Source organism: Pararge aegeria, chromosome 15 (genome assembly GCF_905163445.1).
Source record: "Pararge aegeria chromosome 15, ilParAegt1.1, whole genome shotgun sequence".
NCBI classification, from domain to species: Eukaryota; Metazoa; Arthropoda; class Insecta; order Lepidoptera; family Nymphalidae; genus Pararge; species Pararge aegeria.
This window is the reverse complement of record NC_053194.1, coordinates 8,275,521-8,299,165: the sequence shown is the minus strand read 5'-3', so window position 1 is coordinate 8,299,165 and position 23,645 is coordinate 8,275,521.

Sequence of the window (23,645 nt, the reverse complement as noted above, 5' to 3'; positions counted from 1 at the left end):
TAGCCTCAGAGCTAGAAAACAATTTGTTCAGAGTATTAAGTAAGTCTCAATGCATTATGATAACAATTATTCATCTCTTACCAACCTTGAACCTACTACTTTATATGTTATACTTTAAAGTTCAAGGTATAACATATGAACAAGTAGGTTTAACAGGATTAAAATAATGAGCGATGTTTTGATTGAGGCTTAAACAAAAAATCTCTCATAATGATTTTAATCCGGTTTTGCAATTCAACTTAAACTAAATTAACTTGAAGTTGAAAGATACAAATATTGTAGTATTGTAGTTAACCATATCTAGTTATCGACATGTCTTTGGAACTCTACTAATTAATTATGACTTTATAACTATACTCTATGAATATTTGGTTATTCTTTTTTTAAATTAGTAGGTAGGTTTACACTGTATGTAAAAAATTAGTTTGAAATCTTATTTGCGAAACAATCACTATGCTAATGTTTTACGCCATTACTTAATAAATCCCTGGTGTTGGATGTTAATAACTGTAACATCGTTTTTAACTAATTTAGACTTTTGGGATAAGTTAGGTTTGTTTTTCTAGTATCTGTTTCAATAGTACATGCTGTACAATACAATGTACCTGTTTAAACAGCAGTTTGTTTGTCCGTCCTTTACGCCTTCACTAAGGCACCAATCAACCTATTTTTGGCGTGAAGTTTAGTTTAAACGACGGAGAGTAATAAAGAAGAAGCAGAAACTACTTTATTGCACGCGTGACATAAAGGAAAAGAAACAGTAAGGAGTTTAAAGTAAAACACAATGTAGACATGCAAAGGCGGCCTTATTGCTGCAAACAGGCTCATACAGTCAACCTTTGTAGACAGGGCTTACAGCAGGAGAACGGGATAGTGCCAAGTGTGTTCTAATATATACATATATACCAAAATGTATAGATACAAATACATAAATAATTTAAATAAATATAAGTAACATATAAATATATTATATACACTAGCCGTTTCCAGCCCGCTTCGCTGGGCGAATTGAAAAAGGAAATTAATTACATTTTATGTTTCATTTTTATTTATTTTTTTCATATTTTTATTATTCTCCTTTTTTTTATTTTTGTATGAACATAAATAGGCCCCGCGGATAGAACTGTAAGCATCGATATTGTTTAGACTTACTCAAATTCCAAATTCCATCGATTTAGCCTGTATCTTTCATCCAGGTGATTTTTCTCACTAATATTCATTGTAACTTTCAATGTGCTATCATTATAACATTTCCGTGCCTTTCTTCCAAAAATTAATAATAATTGACATGAAGAAAAAAATTTGAAATGAGCATTGAAAGTTTAAGTTAAAGTCATTGCAAGTCTCATGAATGTGAAGTTGAAATCTGTCTAGGTTCAAGTGCGACGAATTTTCTGTTAACTAAAATTTTCTCCGTGACATCAATTTTTTATAGAAAATTAATTGTGCATGTTTTTTATGAATTCTATTGGAATAAGTAACTATATTTCTTTTCCACATCTCATGTGCTTGGAAAATGCATTCATTTTAATCTGTTACATTTCCGCGATCCCGCAATAAAAGAATTCGTCGGTTATGTAGTCTGCAAAAGTAAAATGAATGTAAAATTCTTAGTCCGTTGATTGGATAGCTACATGTAAAGTTAAGTTTTTGAAACCTCAATGACTTCTCCGCTGCCAAAAAGACGATTGTTGTAAGGAACACGAATACACGAATATCCCTACATACACGAAGATCCCCACCAAATTCCTGTCGGAAGTAGACTTTATTGAAATCCATTTTGAGATGTTCTTTATGTGAATAATAAAAGATTCCTACCATATTTAGAATTTTTAGAAGCTATATTTCGAAATTGAAATTTTTTATTGTTAACACCCACCCCCGCGAACCTTATTGGAGGTGATTCATTGTAAAATCCGCTCGAAGATCATTTTTATATTACATATAGAACACTCTCACTAAATTTGGAGTCTATAGGAGCTATAGCTTGGAAATTGAAAATTTTCATTGTTAACGCCCCCGCAATCTTCTTTGGGGTGGGATATCGTAAAATTTCTTCATAAATCATTTTTACATCACTTGTAGAAAATTCCTACAAAATTTGGAGCTTGTAGGAGCTTTAGCTGGAAAATTAAAAATATTAATTGTTAATACCCACCCCCGCAACCCCCTGTGGGGTGAGCTATCGTAAAATTCGTTCATAGCCTATTTCTACACCTCTTACAGAAGATTCCTACCAAATTTAAAGTCTATAGGAGCTATAGTTTATAAACGGGAATTGTTCATTGTTAACGCCCCCGCAATCCCCTTTGGGGAATGAATTTCTTAAAATCTATTCATAGCTGACCTCTACATAGCAAAAGTAATATTCCTACCAAGTTTCACGTTTCTAAGTCTTATGGTTCCCGAGATTTCGTGGTGAGTGACTATATAGATGGGAATTCTTCGATTATCATCGAAATTTTTTACTTTTTATCGGGCTTTTTTAAAATTTTCTTACATACAAAACTTTCTCCTGACAATTCTGAAGATAAAAAAAAAGCCCAATTGGTCCAGCCGTTCTCCACTACCATGAGTAGATTCACACATTCCTTATGTAACAAGAATTGAGATTATTTTAAATAATATCGTTTAAATGCGCAGCCATTTTTTTTTATTAAATAATTACATTAATTTCTAAAACATAAGTGGGAGATAGTGTAGAAGGGAAACTTATATTATTGAGGATGCTCTATTAAAAAAAAAAACAAACACTGAATAAAAGTATTGATCAATAAGGTTTTTTTTAATAAAATTATTTTCATTTTAATATAAATATTTTTATTGACATAGCGTATTGCTTGAGGAGTGTTAATTGTGAATTTCTTCATCATCCAATAAGCTTTAATTACTAGCTTATTGCCAAGAGATTTGTGGCCATTGGCATTGTAGATTCTTAGCTGAATGTAAAAAACCATAATCCGTTTAATACACTCTGTTGAAATCGATGAAAACAAAAGAATCAAGAGAAAATGCTTATCTTTTGTTTTTATTAGCGGGATAAATGTTCATAAAAGTAAAACAGCAATAAAAAAATGAAGGAATGTTGGAATTCAAAAAATAGATAGCCATAAACCATCTAGGAAAAATTTCGCATCGAATGGTGGTAGTTTCATGTCGATACGATCAGTGGTTTAGGCGTGATTGAGCCTCAAACGAAGACCATTTTCATTATATATATATAGATAATATATAGGAATAGATAAGTACAAGTAGATTTTTATCCTTTTTATCCACGGAAACAAACGATTCCCACGGGATTTGTAAGAAACATTAATATGCGCTGACGATGAAGGCGGGTAATAAATAGCTAGGAAACTATAAAAATACTAGTACAGACAGATTGTTCTGGTACTCAGAAGAAATCGTTTACCAGCTCTCAGTATATATTCCTTAATCGTTCTCAATGTTACACGATGCATGATCTGTTTTGATATTACAAAGGCGATGTAACAATAGGGGCACACATTTGTCACGTAGGCTGGCCTCTCGCTCTTGCTTTCAAAGCGTCCCGTCCACTTCTGAGACTTTCATCTCAGCGCTGACTAATGATTGGACGGACGTGGGAACGATTATCGGCTCATCGCTTTGTCAGTCAAAGGTTAACTCTTTGCGAGCTTAACAATATAGCGGTTTTATCAAAGGCTATCTGGGATCTGTAAAATTTGTATATAATAAAGTGATCTCGACACAATCACTAATTACAATGTTACTGTGATTTAAGTCTTTGGTTGCCTGGAAGAGATCGCTATGTAGCGATAAGGCCGCAAAATTGTATACTTTTTGTTAAATTTTTCTATGTTTATGTGGTGTAAAATAAAAGTGTATTCATTCATTCATTTATTCATACAATCTGAAACGCGTTGATACGTAGTTAACGAAAACTGATTTCAGTGGGGCCGTAGGCATTTGAATCACCCTGTGCAAACTGCAATGTTACAACTTTAGACTACTGAATTTGCAAGCACAATACAATTATATCTACACTTTTTTTTAAATAATAATTGTCGAACCCAGCAGATGGCCCTTCTGATGAAAACCGTCGCCTATAAACAGCGTAACACTCAGCGGGGATCCAAAGAACACCAACAAATTGCTACCCTATGTCTGACAACCTGAGGCGTAGGTGTTAAGCCTCATGTGCCTATAATAACAACGGCAACTAGGCCGGAACACAGCAATGCTTCTTGACAGCAGGAATAAGCATCGAGGTCTGTCACAAAAAGCTCCTACTGCTAAAACACTATTTTTAGTAAAAACACAATGGCGGAGATGGTCCGGGGATGGTGCGATGGGTAACTTTAAATTTCACGGCAGGGTTTCGGTAATGTAGACCTGGTAGGTAAAAGCTTGGCCTGCCCAAAAAGCTTTGGCAGCGCATGCCGCACTATCTACTGTTTCCGCAGCATTCTTATAGTCTCATGCCACCCTGGTACTTACATCAACATTTAAATAGTTATTTTGCTTAATTCCATAATATATTAAGAAAATTAAGCTTCAATTGCCATCCTCCGCATAACAGGAGAAGGAATCTGTATGTCCTAATTTATAATTTCTCCAACCTTAATACTCCACACCAAACAGATCTTTGTCAATGTTCTATTTACGCACGTTTTGCTCCCTCAGCACCAGCATCCTAAGGAGGTGTTGACTTTACAATGAATAATTATTAGGTAACAGTAAGAGTAATTGTTCTTCACACACCCAAACACAAAATATAAATAATAATCATTCCTGAATGGCTTAAATTCACAATTAGACTACAACCGGTCTGTCCACGTCGTTGAAGGTCGACCAATACTATGTTTATACCAGCGCGGGATTGCCTTTCCAGCACCTTAGGTCCCCCACGTTCATCGTTTCTTCGAGCTATGTACCCTGCCCACTGTCACTTCAGCTTCGCAAATCGTTGTGATTATATTGCCTCGAACCCAAGACCTCGTGGTCCACTGTCGAATATGTTAGCCACTAGATCCACCAGGCAGTTGCCCTACTGCTACCTATATAGGAAGATTTGGCTGTATAATAGTTTATATATGCAATTTATCTACGTATTAAGACTTCCTTTTACGAATAATGATATTAATTTAGGTCTCTTTTTGAGGGCAAAGATTGCTTGCATTGTTGGAAGTTCGTCGACCCTCCTGCGTTGGTTTAATTGTTCGCATTCGCGTGATATGTTTGTATACAATGCCGATAGTTTACGTTATTGCAACACGAAATCGTACCAAATACATATGTGTTTATAAACACAAGAATAAATTCCCCAAATTTGATATTCAGTTAGAAAATAATTTTCGATAAAACTATTTTTGACTACATATTTTTGACAATTACAGTACCATAAAATAATGAAAGAAGAAAATTTTGAAAATACGTATGTAACGAAAATACCTACCCAAAACGCTGATTACATCTTTTTTGGACTCATTTTACTAACTACATAATGACAAAGATTTACAATGAGTACGGGTAGTTTTGATGATCAAAAATGTAAAATATAGGTATGTCCCACATTGCGTGAATGTTTGTAACATAACACACTAAGTGTATTTTTACGTCTACTATCTAAAAATAAAGGAAAGGGACGAAAGAGAGGAAGAAAGGAGAAGAGTAAAACAGACAAACGTGTTTGATGGTAGGCCAAGAGTCAGGTATACTATCAACGCTCCGGTGGGGGGGATAGCTGTCTCTATTCCCTAAGGATGTAAATGAGGATTATCCCCTCCTAGAGAGAAAAAAAAGTTGAAGTCCGTGTCTCACACGCGGCGGTTGACGTCTCCCCTTCCCTAGGGCGAATTTCACTCATGGCGAATTTCGCGCTCACCGTGACGCTGTCACAACCGTTATAGTGGTTATCGGCTACTATCCACCAACCGAAACAACAACTGTTAGGTAATTAGAGTTTCCTAAGATATAACTTACCGGATATTTATCGTGGATAAAAAGTAGCCTATGTGTAAAATCAATCTCTATTCCAATTTCCAGTCACATTGGTTCAGAAGTTTTTGCGTGAAAGAGTAAACAACATCCATCCATCCATCCATCCATCTATCCATACATACTTTCGCATTCATAATATTAGTAGGAGGTTTTGTTGGTTTTTCATAAATCCCGCGAGAACCGCAAATTTTTCCTGGGTCTGTGTTAAATTTAAATCTGAATACCAGATAATTCGGATGGGTTCAGTAGTTTTTCCATGAAAGAGTAAACAACTTCCATCCATTCATTCATACAAACTTTCGTATTCATAGGATACGTGATTGTACGATGTAGATACAACAACCAATTTGAATCTAGGTAAGTATTTTTTCTATCCAACGTTTCTAACATTTCGTTTTCTGTTATTACTAAAAGGGCCTTAAATATTCGGTAGGTAGAGCGGATACACTTTGACCCTTTGTTTATCACAGCCCGCCGAGCACCGGATATGTACAGTTGCTGACGGAAGTGCGTCAGCGGGCCACAATGAGTAGGTAGGTCAATAAGGGTCAGGGCTGTCTCAGTTTTATGATTATTTTTAATCATTTATTTTTTCTTCTTAGGAATAAGTTATCCGCAACATCGCCACAGAAATGTTTTCCTGTTTCTCAAAGTTTTATTTATTTCTGTATCTAAACGAAAAAGTTCAACAATTTTAAACTCTCAAAACCGATGGAGCTGATCCGAAAAGCTGAATTTTACATCGTGAGGATGTAACTCAGAATAATAATTATCCCTTAATTATTTATTTCTCCTGTCATAAGTTATCCGGCCTATTTAATTACCGCCTATTATTAAGTTCTTGACCAATTCCTCAATGTCTATTTTTTTGTCTACGCTAACAATGTGAAGGTCTGAACTGTATCTTAGCTGGGGTTCCACAGGCAGGTTCAGGACTTTGAAAACCAGGCTTTTTATCAGAAGAAAGATTAGCCTTGTTTGGTTAAGCCATTAGAGATGATGACATGACCGACATGACCGTCAAATTTTACCTTCTACGTAACATGTGGTTCTATTTCTGTTATTATTAACTGCGCTGTGTATATAAATGTAATAATCATTCAAGACAAGGAACTGTGATCTAGTTTTATTTATTCTCATGAAACCGGGACTTTTTCCAGTTCCTTACAAGTAAGCCCTTGACTGCAATCTTATCAGCAGGCCCATTGAGTATCTCGGTGGATAGAAAATGAAGTTAAAAAGTATAAATGGTGCCCGTCGAATAAATTTCAAACCATCTTTTAGTAACCTCAGTTGCCAACTCAGAATAAATAGTCCGTCTAAGATGGTAGCGGGAAGCGGCCCCTAGACTCTTAGGCGAAGGTAGGTAAGCCTATGGCACTCATACCATATAGTAGATTTTTACATGGCACTCTGATTGGTGGCACAATTTTGTCGGTATGGTGGTAACTTGCCACGGTTGTAACTGGGAACCGGACGGGAAAATTCTGAAATTATAAATTACCAGAGATCGTCCCAGGACCTCCCACTTATTAGGCCACATTACTCACAACAGCGCCGGGAAGTTAATTGCTAGGCATATTACAAACTTTGATTTAAATTTACCTCATTGTCATTGTTACTTGATCACTCACTCACTCACTCACTAACTCACTCACACACACAATTTACTAACTAGTTTTATTTCCTTTTTTTTTTAATTAAAATTAAAGCTACGTAATAGTAATGTCTTAATTTCAATCTGGTCATGTTTATTTCCTGGGGAGAGGGCTGGTTATTCTTAATACAGATAAAATCTAGCTGGGATAGCAAGCAAATTCGTCAACTCATAATATGCGCAATTTTAATGAAAGAAATAAACGATATTATTTTTATATTAAAGTTTCTATCACCTGAATGGAAGGTTATAGCTCCATTACCCAGCCCTGTATGTCTGGCTGTACGTTTTCACGCACCATCAGCGACTCTAGTTCGTCACGATCCAAATATCCCGTGTTATTAACATACAAACACCACCTCCAGTGTGCGTCGACAGCTATTACCTCTGCTTCCCGCAATGTATACTTTAAACGTGTACGCGGGTACGCCTGTATACTTTAAACGTGTACGCCCACTGGGCACAATCGTTCCATCACCTCACGTTCGCGTTCTTACAATATAAAGTAGGGGTAGAGCTATTTGTGACAGAGATCGTCTGCAAAACTGAACTGATTGTCTGTGTATCACGGCTCCATTATTATTTAATAATTTTTAAAACAAGATTGGTTGACTAGGGAACCAAACTTTGCTGCTAAGTGTTTTTATTAAATCTTCATATGCGCTCTCTGCAATCATCTGTGTAGTGGAGGCAAACCTCTGCTTATTTATGCGTTTAGTACACTTTCAACCATATGGTAGCAGTACGTATTTGTAGTTAATAATTATTACGCGTTTCGAAGAAATTTCTAACCGTTGAGAATTTTCCTTGAAGTCTTCCCATACTTGTAGGTAGGTATTTACCGACTGACTGGTTTCTTGTTTACTTGCTTGTATCAAAACCTGTGTTGTAAGGAACAACCACTTTTAATTGATCGGTTATGCAAATAATATGGTAGGTATACCTAACCAGCTAAAGGAGCAAAAAATTGTAACGCTGATTATATGTACATCTCCGCACCGAACCGCCGCATAAGACATAAAACTAAGATAAGATGAAATTTAAGTGTTAAAATTTAATTTTTTAATCGTAAGACTAAAATTGACTAAAAACAAGTCAATGGGAAAAAATCGTAATAGACACCAAAATCAAAGTAACGAAAAAAGATAAAAAAAATATAAAATGAGGGTGGGTTACACACTTGAATAATAGAGAGCGTTCAGAGGGATTTATTAAGGTATATTAATAAAAGATTTTATTCCTTTATCGCTACAAAATTAAGAACACAGAGATCAGATATTTTTGTACATAATAATAAACCGCCTAATCGATTGCCAATTCTGGTAAATAATATAAAGGTTTATGTTCCCAAATCCGATAAACGTATTACGACACAGATTTAGTATAGGAACATGTGATATTTACATTAAAAAGCTTCACACACATAGACACAATTTTTTTATACATATGGAAAGTTTGTTCTTAAAACATAAATTTGAATTGTTTCTTTCTTTCTTAAGATAAACTTTTCAAAAATGAGTCGTTTTTGCGTTTATTATATTAGTAAGTATAAGGTACTTTTCCATATTATTGAACATAACTCCCGTATCATAAAGATCATTAATTTATAGTGAAAACTTTATTGGCTTCAGATCTATAATTTCTAGGTATATATTCTAAGTATTTATGTATATTGTTCATAAAAATATTTATCTGTCATCTTAGTACCCATAACACAAGCTACGCTTACTTTGGGGCTAGATGGCGATGTGTGTATTGTCGTAGTATATTTATTTATTTAATTAAGTTCCATTGCAACAATTTATTTATAGCTCGTTGTTTTTTTAAATAAATAAAAGAATTTATGTCCCAGAACTAGTTAGAACGGTCAATGGAACTGAGCCACAGAACTACTGGGATTAAACGAACGAAATTAGTTGTCAGTGATCAATGGAAAATACCTCGATGTACCAGCAGGTTCGTTAAAAGAAAACAAAACTCTGATAAACGACATTCCAAGCCTAGTTTGAAAGCACACCTGTGAGGCGACTAAGGTGGGATTACTGCTACTGTTGCCAGATTTTTAGTAATGAAATAGGACAGTCTTTAAATTGAAGACTCAACAACTCATATGTAGAATGTAAATCATAAACTTAACAATGAATAGATAAACAGGATATCCGGTAAATTGTATCTAGTAATAAAAAGTCAGTGAGGTGAATCATAAATTAGATGTACCACAAAAATTATTTGAATTATGGTCTAAGACCATCCACCATTAAAATTGCAAAAAAAAAAATTACTGATCATAATTCCGAATTTATTCACCATTTGAAAATCGCTTAAAACATTATTACTTATCTATGTAATTGAGTATTATGTAAGTTTATAATAGCAAAAATATATATCATAAACATCTATTATAGTATATATAAATTTATATCGGTATTTTCGTAGTTAATATGTAAATGTAGTATGTATGTTCATGCAAGTTTATTTTATTTGTTGTAACATTCTGCACTATGTGTATGCACCACCCACTTTCCACTTTTTTATCGGCTTCGCACGCTCAGGGTGACTTTAAAAGAGTGATAATTTTTTTTAAAAATTTACTTTAAATTAACGAAGAAAATGCGTCTCGATTTTGGATCGTATAATTAAAATATGGAAAGTCCTTAGAAAATCGGGACATCTGGCAACACTATTATAACCACCCACAAGTGAGCAAACACTCGTCGAGATTACACGGACATTGGTGCTTTATTTACCTTACAAACTAGGAGAACTGTTGAAGCTGCGAGGAATACATATTTAGCTAGCAATAAACTAAATAACACCTGCATATGCAGTGTTTGTTTAATTATTGCCAAATGTATTTTGTGATTATTGTACTAAACGCAGCTGTTTTTTACTTGATGCTATTGAATATTTTTGTCGTCTTGTTCAAGTGGGTAGCTTTACCAGTTTATTGTAGAAAATCATTGTAATCATCCGTCTATTAACGTCCCACTGCTGGGTCTCGTCTCTTATAAGAGACACTGTTTCAGAGCATAGACCCACCACGCTGCTCTAATACCCATTGGTGGTCTTAAACCTTAACGTGCTCTCCAAGGCACAAAGGTATAAACGGCCTATTTCCTAACTCCGGGCTGGTACTGAACATTCTTTAACAGAAAATATCCTGATTGTATCACCTATAAATATCTATCCTAGATTATAAAATTGGTAATATGAAATTATTTTCTTGAGAAGCTGTGGTTTGATAGTTATATTATACATGACATGAATAGACTCGTTTCTGAGGCACCTCGGTGTGAGGCTCCCTAGCCAAAACCAATAGCCTAAACCAATACTTCGGTGTAAAAGGTATGTAGGCTATCGGTGTGAAATGTATGTAATTTTCGGTACATTCATGACTTCAATTGCGTAATTCGTTGAATTGAGAACACTGAAAAAGGAGCTATAGAATAGCTGCAATTTATATATCCGCAATCACCATATATAGTTATTTGTTTAGACTTTGTTCAGTGTTGGTTTTTCCAACATTCCTAATCAAATCAACGTGATTAGCTATGTCATATCCGGATGATTTGCTAAAGTAATTAATCTTTATAGGATATCGTCATTGCATTCATTCATTCATCATATACTTACTATAAAATATTCTCAGAACCATGCATTAAAGGTTAAAGATTACGGTACATATAAGGATAGAGTATTTGAAAATGCAAACTGCACCACAATTTTTGCGTTTTAGTCTTTGTTTTAAGCAATAAATTTTAAGGTGGACAGAAGTTATAGTGATTTTCACCCTTCAGTATAATTTGCCGCAAAGGCTGGCTGTGATTCGATTGATGTTGATTTTCCACTTTAAACATTATGTACCGCATTATTGCCACTCCAGTACTGTAAGACATAAACGTCCTTCGGTCCTAATAGGATATTACCTCGTCCATTAGAGCTTCACTAATTGTTGAGGTTAAAGATCAGAAGAAAAACAGAAGTCTCCAAGTTTTGATTGGGTTATTTTATTATTTTACGAATCTTCCGTTTCTACATCTGCATCTGATTAACTCTTGATTATTCAAATATGGCTCATAGCTAGTTCTGCGGTGTTTTCTAAGTTACTTTAACTTCATTTGAAAAAATTAGACCTACCGGCTACCTAGGCACATATATTACCGGAAACCGATAGACATGGGAAAAAAGTAGCAAGGTAGGTATGTACGTCTCTTACTAGTTGAAGCTACTCCTTTTGCAGATGCAACACAAGTCAAAAACTTTTAGCAAAATGTCAAACGCCACTTTCATTAGAAAGGCAGGGAAAATCACGTCCAATAGCTTGAACATTATAATCGTATCTATTTAACTAAATACATCTTAATACTTAATAATCATCTTTATCTCAACTAATGGATAAGTCTTTTGTAGAATTTTTAAAAACCACGGTCTTGTGACAACTGTCTTACAAGACGTTTTCAACTATATTCCAGTTCTTTGGAACTTCGCTTGCCAACTATCACTACTTTATCACTATTTCACTATAACACTAATATCACTATTTTGCGGATCTCCTCATTTCTGATTTTATTATTTACCTTTTTACTCTGGAAGAAACAATATTTTGTAACAAAAATAAAGTTTGTATGTTTACATTACAGAACCAGAATGGCTTCCAAGTTCCATTGTGTGGTTCTCCAGATCTGATGGGCACTCAGACGTAACATAATATTACGTTACGGTGACCACGCTTGAAGGATTATCATTATATACCTCAATAGCTCTAAATTACTCTAATAACTATTTGGAATCATATCTCTTTATGAATAATGCATTTTGTTCAATACAATAAAGTTAGGGATGTTATGTACATTGTTCTATATTCAAATAAAAACATTAGCCTTTCTGTCAAATCAGCACTGAAATTGTTTTGCACTATCTAGAACCTATGGTCTCTCAGAGGAAATGCACTTTATTTTTTCCCATAACAACCTTATTCGAACTGTTACGAATTTTCATTGAATAATAAGCTACATCGATTCAGCTGTTCTCAAGGGATGCGCTCACCAATGAATAGTATTTAACTTTTATTTTCATAATTGCAGGAATGAGGAGGAAGATGAGATCATCTCACTATCTCTGTTGCGCGCCCTCATGGCACACTAACCTAACCTAACTTAACCTCGTGTCGCATTACGCAACGTAAGGCGTGACGTCATACTTTCGTCGTGCTAACTTATTGTCATAGTTTCAATATTACTCCGCCACTCCTGATTGTCTGTTGATTGGTTATTGTCACAGTTCTAAAGCCACTACCCGCAGGCTCCAGGGTATTTACTTGTAATTCTCAATCATATTATATTACCTTACTATACAAATACATTTATAGTAGCAGTTACCAGACAATTTAGTTACAGATAACAACTATTTAATAAGTATAATATTAGAGTGAGTTATTACTTAAGATAAATTAAGTAGAGCATTTTCCTGAATCAGTGGTACTTCGAGGAATGACAATTCCTCGATTGTTTGGTGGCAAGACGAGATAGCTCTATTTGAAGCACACTCTTAACCGGTTATTGTATTTAGTAGTGGTTTAGGTGGTATTTAGGAGCTTATTTTGACAGAGCTCGTCCGGAGTAGTACGACGTCCCTGCTTTTTTCTACCGCCAAGCAGCAATGTTGCGTTTTGTCCGAAGGGCTTGGTTGCCGGTGTAATTACGGGCACAGGTTATATGTCCCGTGAAGTTTTAGTCGGTTTTCAGGCGATGGTTTTCACCTTCAGAGGAGTCAGCTGCATGATCTGTCAATTGTTAATATCTATATATATTTAAAAAATCGTAAAAAGAAGCACGTGAAGTTTAATGGTGATCATAAGATGCGTGAAACTCACGGCTGGTCTGTCACTCTTTTCTTTCCAATATGTTTTTTGTTATTGATTAAAATTTTTCGGGTACAATAACTTTTGTCTATAATAATAAAAATAGCGGGTTAAATGTCCAGGTTATTTTTCATTCATGTAACCGCAATGCGAGGGTAGTACGTACCTACATCTCGTCGAGACGCTAGGCGATAATTACTGGAACCACGAAACTCAATTAGCTAGCACGATGCGCCTTTGACTGCCCTTCATTCATCCTTTGCTGCCATTCCGTCTTCATGTGACTTTTGTTACCCATAATTATTACCTATCCGCTAATTCGTGTTCTTTTTATTCAGTTTACGTTCTTAGTTACACGACGCAAGTTTCTCTTTGAATGTCTACGTATTTATAATATCATCCTCGCGCTTCTAGACTCATGAGTGTGAGAGTCGATTGAATCATTTGTATACGGTCTAGTTTGCACTTTGCCACTTGAAGATTCTTATAGCTGGTGTAATGATTTCAATCTTCGGATTTTTATTTTGTTAAGTTTCTTGAAGTATCTTCTCGGTAGAATCTGCCTTTTGAACCGGTGGTAGAGTACAGGCATTACAAACAGATCGACTTGACGTTTCAAAAGAGCTTAGAAACTAGGCCGACTTGAAAAAAATTAAATTTTTATTTAAATTTTGAATTTGAATTTTGAACATTAATTTTGAATTTTGATTTTGAATATTGAATTTGCATTTGGACTTAGAATTTACATCCATTCCACTTATCTAATCGACTTGAAATTTGGTACAAAAAGCAAACCTAATGATAAAGTACGACCTAAAAGCCAGTTACTCTATGCTCCTCCCAAGGTCTTAAGAATCTATATATGTAATGGATTTTGTAATTGAGTACTCTAACAATTATCCCTTGTATTCGAGTTACCTTATGCGTAAACGCATTCTTTCTGTTAATTCATTTTATCTCTCGAGCGAAGGGTTGCCGAAGGTCGTTCCATTCATAGCGAACTACATTGTATAAATAAAATGTATTGCTTCATAAATGAGAGCATGCGTGTTCAATTAGCTAATTGTGTCGGTGCTACAGACAAGTCCGGACTCGCAAATTTATCCAGGCCAAGTTACTAGATGAGTCTGGATGGTTTATATAGATATTTTAACCAAATCAATTTCTCTTTTCCAATGAAGTAATAAATCTTTTCATTATCAATCATTATGAGCCTATTACCATTGGTGGGAGAAGCCGGTGGGTGCACGAGGCGCTTTCCATTAAATTCATAGTCATGCTCGGTTTCTACGCGACATCGTACCGGAACACTGAATCACTGTGTGGCACGTCTTTGTCAGCGTAACTATCCACGGCCGAAGCCATCAGACTAGACTAGAGGAAATGCCGCGGACCTCCCAATTAAAACCACAGCACTCATCGCTGCACCAGGGAGGTCGTCAAATGCAATAATAGTTTCTTTTATATGAATTCTCTTATTTCAAGGAGTCTCTAATTCCTACGACATGGGGGACGGAGACCTTATAATAATATAAGAATAATAAGTAAAACTTAGGTATTTTATAAAGAAATGCTTTTATAAGCAACTTAAATTAATTGTACACTAGAGCTTTAAAACATTTATTTCTATTAAGATTTCATATCTATTTAACAGATATGGTGATAAAATAAATAAATATAATACGACAATACAATAAATACGGTAGTCGAAAAATAAGCGTAGCTTGCTTTATGGGTACTAAGATAACTGATGAATAATTTTATAAATAATATACTTAAATACTTATCTACTGAAAATCACTCATGTTAATCACACAAACATTTTGCACCAATCGGCCATCAATAGTGTTTGATGAATATTTCTAGTCTGGACTGGTATTGAAAGGCTTAATTGATAGATTAAAAATAATAATGATAATGACGCTTTGTGAAATATTGCTCTATATCAAATACAAAGATACGCAAATAGTCGCGGTGCACGTCATAGGCGCCAGTGACTGCGTGCTTGTCAGAATGCAGCGGGCTTGTTTTGAAATTCCTGCAGATATTACTCAGTGTGGGGATAAGGCACGTTGCAGACATACAGTATCATTGAACAAGACCGCGCGTTTACGGAGGCTTCTCACGGCGCGCGAAATCACGAGCAACACAGTACAACATTGTCAACCCATGGCCGGCCCACTACGGCTCTCCTGACAGAATGAGACTTTAGGCCGCAGTCCATCACGCTTCTCAAGTGGGGATTGGCAGACTTCACACGCCTTTAAGACCTCTCAGGCGTGCAGGTTTCCTCACTATGTTACCGTTCGCAAGTGACATTTTATTACTTAAATTGGTCATGACATGGGTCATGACATGCTCATCCACAAAAAAAAAGCATTTCTATTGTTTATGTAGCACTGCGTAATTCAACAAAATGTTGTCAAAATTCTTATAGAATCTCTTAAAATAAAAGTTAGAGGTGCGTGGTGGGATTACAACTCAGGCCCCGAAAGAAGTACCCACTGGGCTATCACCAATTAATAGTATATAATAATGCTCGATGCTAAATGAGATAGAAAGAACTTAAACTAGTAACAACCTATGCGATAACCTACAGCGAAAAAAGGTTCACCGTGTGGCAGTTTCATTACTACAAGAACTGTTGTATAAAAGACTAGTGGATACATTTTTCGTGAATGTAGCGAAATTTCGAGCCACATTTTTTGACTTAGGTGTAGAGTTTGTGAATTTAGGCCTCGTGATTAAGGATAGCTCATTACGTAGTAATTCGTATCGAGTATATACTTAAAGAGATAATTAGTTTTTTTTAGTCAAGAAATCGCTAAATCCAACCCGATCCATCTAGGTCGTGAGAAAGACTGCGTTCGTGGGAATGATTGCTGGAAAAAGAGGGGTTAGAAGGCGAAAGAAGTCCTGGCCACGAAATATACGGGAGTGGACCGGAATCAAGACCTTAGATTAGCCATAGAAAAGGAAAACTATAACAAAACATACCTCTGATACTCATTCCTAATGGAGAGGCATTTGAAGAAGAATACCCGTGCCTCAGAGAGCACGTTAAGCGGTCAGTTCTGGTAGTATCACTAACGTATTATAGCCGGCCAAATTGCATTAGAGCCGCTCTCTCTTGTGAAGGGAGACATGAATGATACGCCAGATACTGGGATATAAGCTGTGAATGATGGATGATTTTGTGAGTCGTGCTATCACGCCCCGTGAGCAGCCACCCTAAGCCGTATTCACATAGAACTTATTGGGTGGCAGCGGCCACAGACCTAGACGTGGTGGGTGAAACTTATGCAATGCATTTGAATAAGTAGGAAACAGCTTGTAATGTAAGGCGATGTTGCTGTATAACTTCAAACATTATGCTGCCAGAATTGAAAGGGGGCATTTGTGTATACCATACAATAAGTAGGTAGGTACACCCACATATGTTAGAGTACACCCACATTAATTGTTAGATGTTACTGAAGATATTAATTTGCCTGTAGGCTAACAACCTCCGGCGCAGTATGATCTTATAAGTGGCAGTTCTCGAGTTCGATTCACGGCAAGGGGAAATAGGAATTTATATTTTTTGGAATTTTGTCTTATCTGGTGGGAGGTTTTAACTATGACCGGCCACCACGTCCTCCAGACTGAAAAACAGAAATGCTGCTTGGCTGCAAAAATAAGCATGGCGTTAGTACTTCCAAAGACGAGGTCTGTCACAAAAAGCTCTACTACTAATGGTGGTTCCTAATGGTGTTTAGGAACATTAGATTCTCCTTTAACTAATAAATAAATTAATAAGTATACTACGACAATACACACATCGCCATCTAGCCCCAAAGTAAGCGTAGCTGGTGTTATGGGTACTAAGATGACTGATGAATAATTATATGAAAAATATACATAAATACTTATAATATATAGATAAACACCCAGACACTGAAAAACATTTATGTTCATCACACAAACATTGTCCAGTTGTGGGAATCGAACCCACGGCCTTGGCTCAGAAAGCAGGGTCGCTGCCCACTGCGCCAACCGGCCGTCAAAATGCACTAAATGCCTTCATTATATAATTCCCTTTTATCGAATACGGTATCCCTTTTATCGAACCGGTGGTAGAGTCACTACACACGGACAGACTTGACGTTTCAAAAGTGCTTGTATTAGGCCTACTTGAAATAAATGAATTTTGAATTTTGAATTATGAATAGGTACAACTATTTTATACCAACATAGATTAAATTATTCGTTTGGTATTTATTTAAATTGACTTTCAAATAGGTACAGTCTTGTCAAGCAGGTAATAATTTAGAAATGTTTGTATAACCTAACGCCAATGTGAAATCGAATGCCAAGCGAAATTTCAAGCCACAGTAGAGTTTGTGAATTTTGGCCTTGTAGCTTTAGGATGTGCGTTAAAATAGAAATTGCTAGATCCAACCCACCCTCAAGACCTTAGATTAGCCATAGAAAAGGAAAAGTTTAAAAAAACAAACCGCTTTAATAAGAAATGTTTGTATAACCTAACGGGAATGTGAATGCAGCGAAATTTCAAGCCGCAGTAGAGTTTGTGAATTTAGGCCTTGTAGATTTAGGATGTGCGTTAACATAGCAATTGCTAGATCCAACCCACCCTCAAGACCTTAGATTAGCCATAGAAAAGGAAAAGTTTAAAAAAAACAAACCGCTGACCCTCAGTCCTAATGGAGAGGCATTTGAAGAAGAATACCCGTGCTCCTTTAACTAATGCAATTAATGCCTTCATTATCGAATTAACTTTTATCGAATAGGTACAACTATTTTATACCAACATAGATAAATTATTCCTTTGGTATTTTATTTAAATGACATTCAAATAGGTACTGTCTTGTGAAGCAGGTAATAATTTAGAAATTTTACACCGAAATTTAGTATTTAGTTGTACCTAAAACTATACCCATTGCTTATTGCAAATTGCAACATAACACGAAAGATTTAGTTGTTTGGGCAACCAATAAGCAATCTAGTTGTTCGCTTATGCAAATTGTAAATAGGTACCTACCAGATAAGACATATTTTATCAGTACTGACGTTAGGTAGGTACTGACGACATTGCCTCAGAAATAAAAATAAAATATTCTTTAATATAAAACATACCTACGTTATGTGATTGCATTGCTTTTTATACTGGACTAGACTCAAGTATAATATCAAACTCAAATATAATTAAAATTTGGTTGAGGATCCCTACTCAATATGAGTAAATAGCGTCACAAAAACGCTATTTTTGACCGACTTCAGAAAAGTGGAGGTTCTCAATTCAACTGTGTTTATTTTATTAATTAAGGTGCTGTCAGTCAACCGTTAGCAGAGATATGCAATCGCGGTAGACTTTTTTTTTGGATTTTAGAAGAATATTTTTAGTAGTACCACTTCGAGTTAGACCATGTAAATTTTTCGGCAACATGAAAAATTTTCATAATCTAAGCGATGGTGAAATAAGCATAAAAATCCGTTGCGTGGTTTAGAAGGAGTTAGCATAAACAGACAGCTGCGAAAAGCGACTTAATTTTATACTATATTGGAAAATAAACTTTTTTTTTTTAGTCATAATTTTCGGACTAAGCAGATTGCCTTTCTGATACCACACACAGACCATAGCCTATAAACAGAGGAACACTTCACAGTGCATGCAAGGAACACGTCCTGCAACGTGCCGTCCTGTGGCCATCAACCTGAGCCTTAGGTGTTAAGCCTCATGAGCCCGTAATTCCACAGGCAACCACGCCTTTCATACCGAAACACAGTATTGCATATATAAGCATGGCAGTTGTACTTCCCCGGACGAGCTGTCACAACTAAACTATTTCGTTGTCGTGTTTTAGGCCGAAAGGCGGGTACATGGTCAACGAGGTGACAGGGGGGGTTTTAGCCGGTAAAAGTCCGGCACTACCTAGCGCTGCGGGTGTCCATGAGGATTTCCCCTCCTGTGTAAAAAAAAAAAACTATACTATTTCGAATAACTAACAAGTAGAACCGCAACCGAGACACTATAGAATTATCTACAAGGAAATCTATCTGATTCACTGATAAGCTTTTATTGCTAATCGCATTGCACAAGATGTCAGACATCTGGTACATAATGGTGATGCAATTGGTGCTACTGGTAAATGCGATGTTTACACGAGCAAACTCGATTGCTCGTTAGTTGCCCAATCGCTTCCGCAACACTGTTACAATGACTCTTGCGAAACGCAACTTTCACTATCAAACAGGGATGTCATTTAGGATGGCAACGTTATAATTGTGATAAAGAATATACAGGTGATAAAATAAGAAGGAGCAAAAGGTATTAATTTTTTAAATTGGAAGAAAAATGATTTTGTTTGTTGTTTTTTTATTCCAAAAAACTACAGAACAGAACGGCTAGCATGAGCAGTAGACAATTATCTCTCCGGGGAAAGGATAAAAGTGTCTTCTCCCACAGCTTTATCAACTCTCAGAGTTAACTGGCGCAAAAGTGGAAATAATATCCAAATAATATATGTATAACTAGGTGTTGCCCGCGTCCTTCGTTCGCATTTATTACGGTTTTTTACGAATCCCGTGGGAATGATTTGCTTTCCTGGAATGAAGCCTGTGTTACTCTTCGTCCTTTCAACTAACTCCACGCCAAAAAGGGCAGTTATGCGGTCAGGCAGGCAGGCATTCAGGTGGGAAGCCAGGCGGACAGGCAGGCGGGCAGACAGGCGTGCAGGCAGGTAGGTAGTCAGGCGGGCAGGCAGGTGGGCAGACAGGCGGGCAGGCAAGCGGTCAGGCAGGCGGGTAGACAGGCGTGCAGACAGGCGGCCAGGCAGGTGGGCAGTCAGGCGTGCAGGTAGGTGGGACTTCTCGTGGGCAGTCAGTCAGGCGAGCAGTCAGGTAGGCAATAAGGTGGGCAGGCAATATTAAAGGAAATGTTACATAATATTACGTTTCTAATCAGCGTGTCGATCCACTTAAAGGTGTGCACCGAATTCACTACAAAATTACCAATTTATATAATGAAATGAATGAATTTTTAAGTATATATTTCCTTAAAATTATGCTACAAAGACAGTTAAAAAAAATTAAGGTAGGTTAAAAAACAAACACGCCACTGGGAGTAGTTGTATATTCATAGTACAATTTCAGAAGTACCTATAAAAACTAACTCATGTTTTATCTCATTGCAGACAGATAGAACAAACCAGGGAATACCCGTTATTACAAAACAATACTCAGAAATACCTACCTACCTACCCTTTTTTGATCACAGTGAACTCAGCACCAATGGCAGAAAACTAAAATTATTGTAACTGGAATTTACCTCATATGAAGAAAATATTTAAGTTAAATACAATTTTTAATATGTAATAAATTAAATTATTTACCTATGTTTTTTAAAGAGGAAAGAGAGGTTTTTTTGTAATCGATAAACATCGAAACAATTAAACCAATTTTAATAGTTTTTCACAGTTACAGAGCTATTTAATCTATACTTAAGGAGGTATATATTTTATTTCAGAATATAATAATAATTCAGGAGACATCAAAAAAACGAGGGAGGTACGTGCTCTACGTTGAGTGTCTTAGGAAGAGCTCATATAGCAGATGCAGGATGAAACTTAAAAACATTTTAGCAGAATAGCGTCCTACACGAGAATATGTAGTTAGAAAAATGCAAAGTATTTTCCTAACGATTGTAAAATTTCCTCGTTGGTCGATTACGGATGACGAGCTTCTTCGTCCGATGCCCGGGTCGGCTCAAGAAAATTGCTTGCTATTATGACGATACAACATGGTGATGATATACAAATAAGAAAAGGAAAAGGTAAAATTATTGATTTCATACAAGTAGGTAGTTTTGTCTAACTATTAAATAGTGGAACCGGGACTTGGAATATCCCATGTGTGAATCAGTGCGTGACCCGCTAGCGCGTGCGCAAATGGCCAGTATTGTTCCACCAACAATGGCTGATGTCATACATTTACGATAATATGGTTTCTGGACACGTATGCTCTTTTATGTGTAATGTTATGGCTTATCGATAACATCGATAAACCTAACAAACCATTGAAATACGTTGTTATAGAACTTGATAAATTAGTAAACGCAAGAATTTTGTTAGTACCGATTCGAATTTTTCTTAAAATCAAGAACCAGGTTAAACAATCTACCGCCACTGCAAACCTTGACGACCGATTGGCGCAGTGGGCAGCGACCCTGCTTTCTGAGTCAAAGGCCGTGGGTTCGATTCGCACAACTGGGAAATGTTTGTCTGATGAACAGGAATGTTTTTCAGTGTCTGGGTGTTTATATATATTTTATAAGTATTTATGTATATTGTTCACAGTGGCGTGCACAGGGTTTTTGACCCGGGTATGCATAAAGCAGGTACATGGCATAAAATGGGAATTTTCACCTCCAATATGACTTATACAAAATAATTTGGGTATGCAGTGCTTTTGAGCATGTATGAAGTGCATTCCACTGATTGTTCATAAAAAAATATTCATCAGTCATCTTAGCACCCATAACACAGGCTACGCTTACTTTGGGCTAGATGGCGATGTGGTATTGTGGTAGTATATTTATTTAAAAAAAAAAGCCTTACGACTGCATATTTACACCCATATAACATATATTTATAGTAGGTCATCAGTCATCATATCAACCCATTACCGGTCCACTACAGTGCAAGGGTCTCCACCCACAATGACAAGGGTTAGTGTCTACCTCGCTGGCCCAGTGCGGATAGGTCGACTTAACACTATATTGAGAATATGTATTATCGAGAACTCTTAGCCACGTAACTTTCCTCACGATGTTCTTTTGCCTTCATCGTTAAAGCAAGTGATATTAAAATTGCTTAAAACGCATATATATCCTCCTAATATTATAAATGTGAATGTAAGTTTGTTTGTTACGCTTTCGCGCGAAAACTGCTAAACCGATCATCATGAAACTTTGTACACGTATTATTGGAGGTATCAGAAGTAACAAAGAATTCTTTTTATTAAAAATATATATTTTATTTTTTCGAAAGATGAAAAAATGGTTTTAAAAAAAAAAAAAAAAAAAGGAAAAATTGTTAATGAGCTAAGATATAGACCCATTTCTGAAGTCCACGCTGACGAAATCGCGGGCAGAAGCTAGTTAACTATAAATTTAAAGCGTATATCAATAATATTAATAAACCTATAAGCAATACACATCTCTGTATATTGATGTAGCAAAATTGTCATCCAAGCCGGATATGACTAATGACATCCTTTTAATTATTGTCCGGTATAAACTTAATCTTTTCTCAATGATTAGATACTTACCTACAGAGTTGCCTGGCCCGCAAGAAAAAGACTTGCATTTATCGTTTCGAGAATGGCCTAAGATTTACAAACTAGCGTTTAAAGTAAGTGGATATTAAGGAATTTGCAGTTGAAAATTCAAGCATAGGTACAAAACTTCCTGAAGAAACTCCCTGGCGCAACACTGGTTGTGACTTTAACTAGGAGGTGCCGGCAGGAGCTATTTGAGAATTTATAACTCGTAAATTTTCTCTGGTCTGGTCTGGTGGGAGGCTTTGGCAGTGGCTGGTTACCACCCTACAGACAAAAACGCCGCTAAGCGATTTAGTGTTCCGATGCGATGTCACGAAGAAACCGATTAGGGACTGTTATACTACCTAAGAGGTTAGCCCGCTACCATCATAGACTGCACATCACATACTACCAGGTGAGATTGCAGTAAAGGGCTAACTTGTAGTGGAACAAAAAAAAACTCGCGATACAGCTCAAGGTATCGTGAGCTGGTGTTCCACATACGAGGCAATCTGTCGCTCGGCAATCCAACGCAACAACCTTGCGCTTCCACATGCAAGTAAGTACACTCAGTAAGTCTTGCTTCGCTATATCGTTTTACGTTTCGGCCGTATTTGCCTTGTGCAAATATTACTGGTGCACAATATTACTGCACAAAATTACTCTTCGCACAAATTCTAATAGTATATCTTTTTGTGACTGAGCTTGTCCGGGGATGTTACCAAAGTATTACTCTTGCTCAACGTGGGATATATGCCTGGTTCATCAATTATTACTATAAAAAAAAATACTGACAATGGCATTCCACTTGCACGAGCTTTCTGTGAT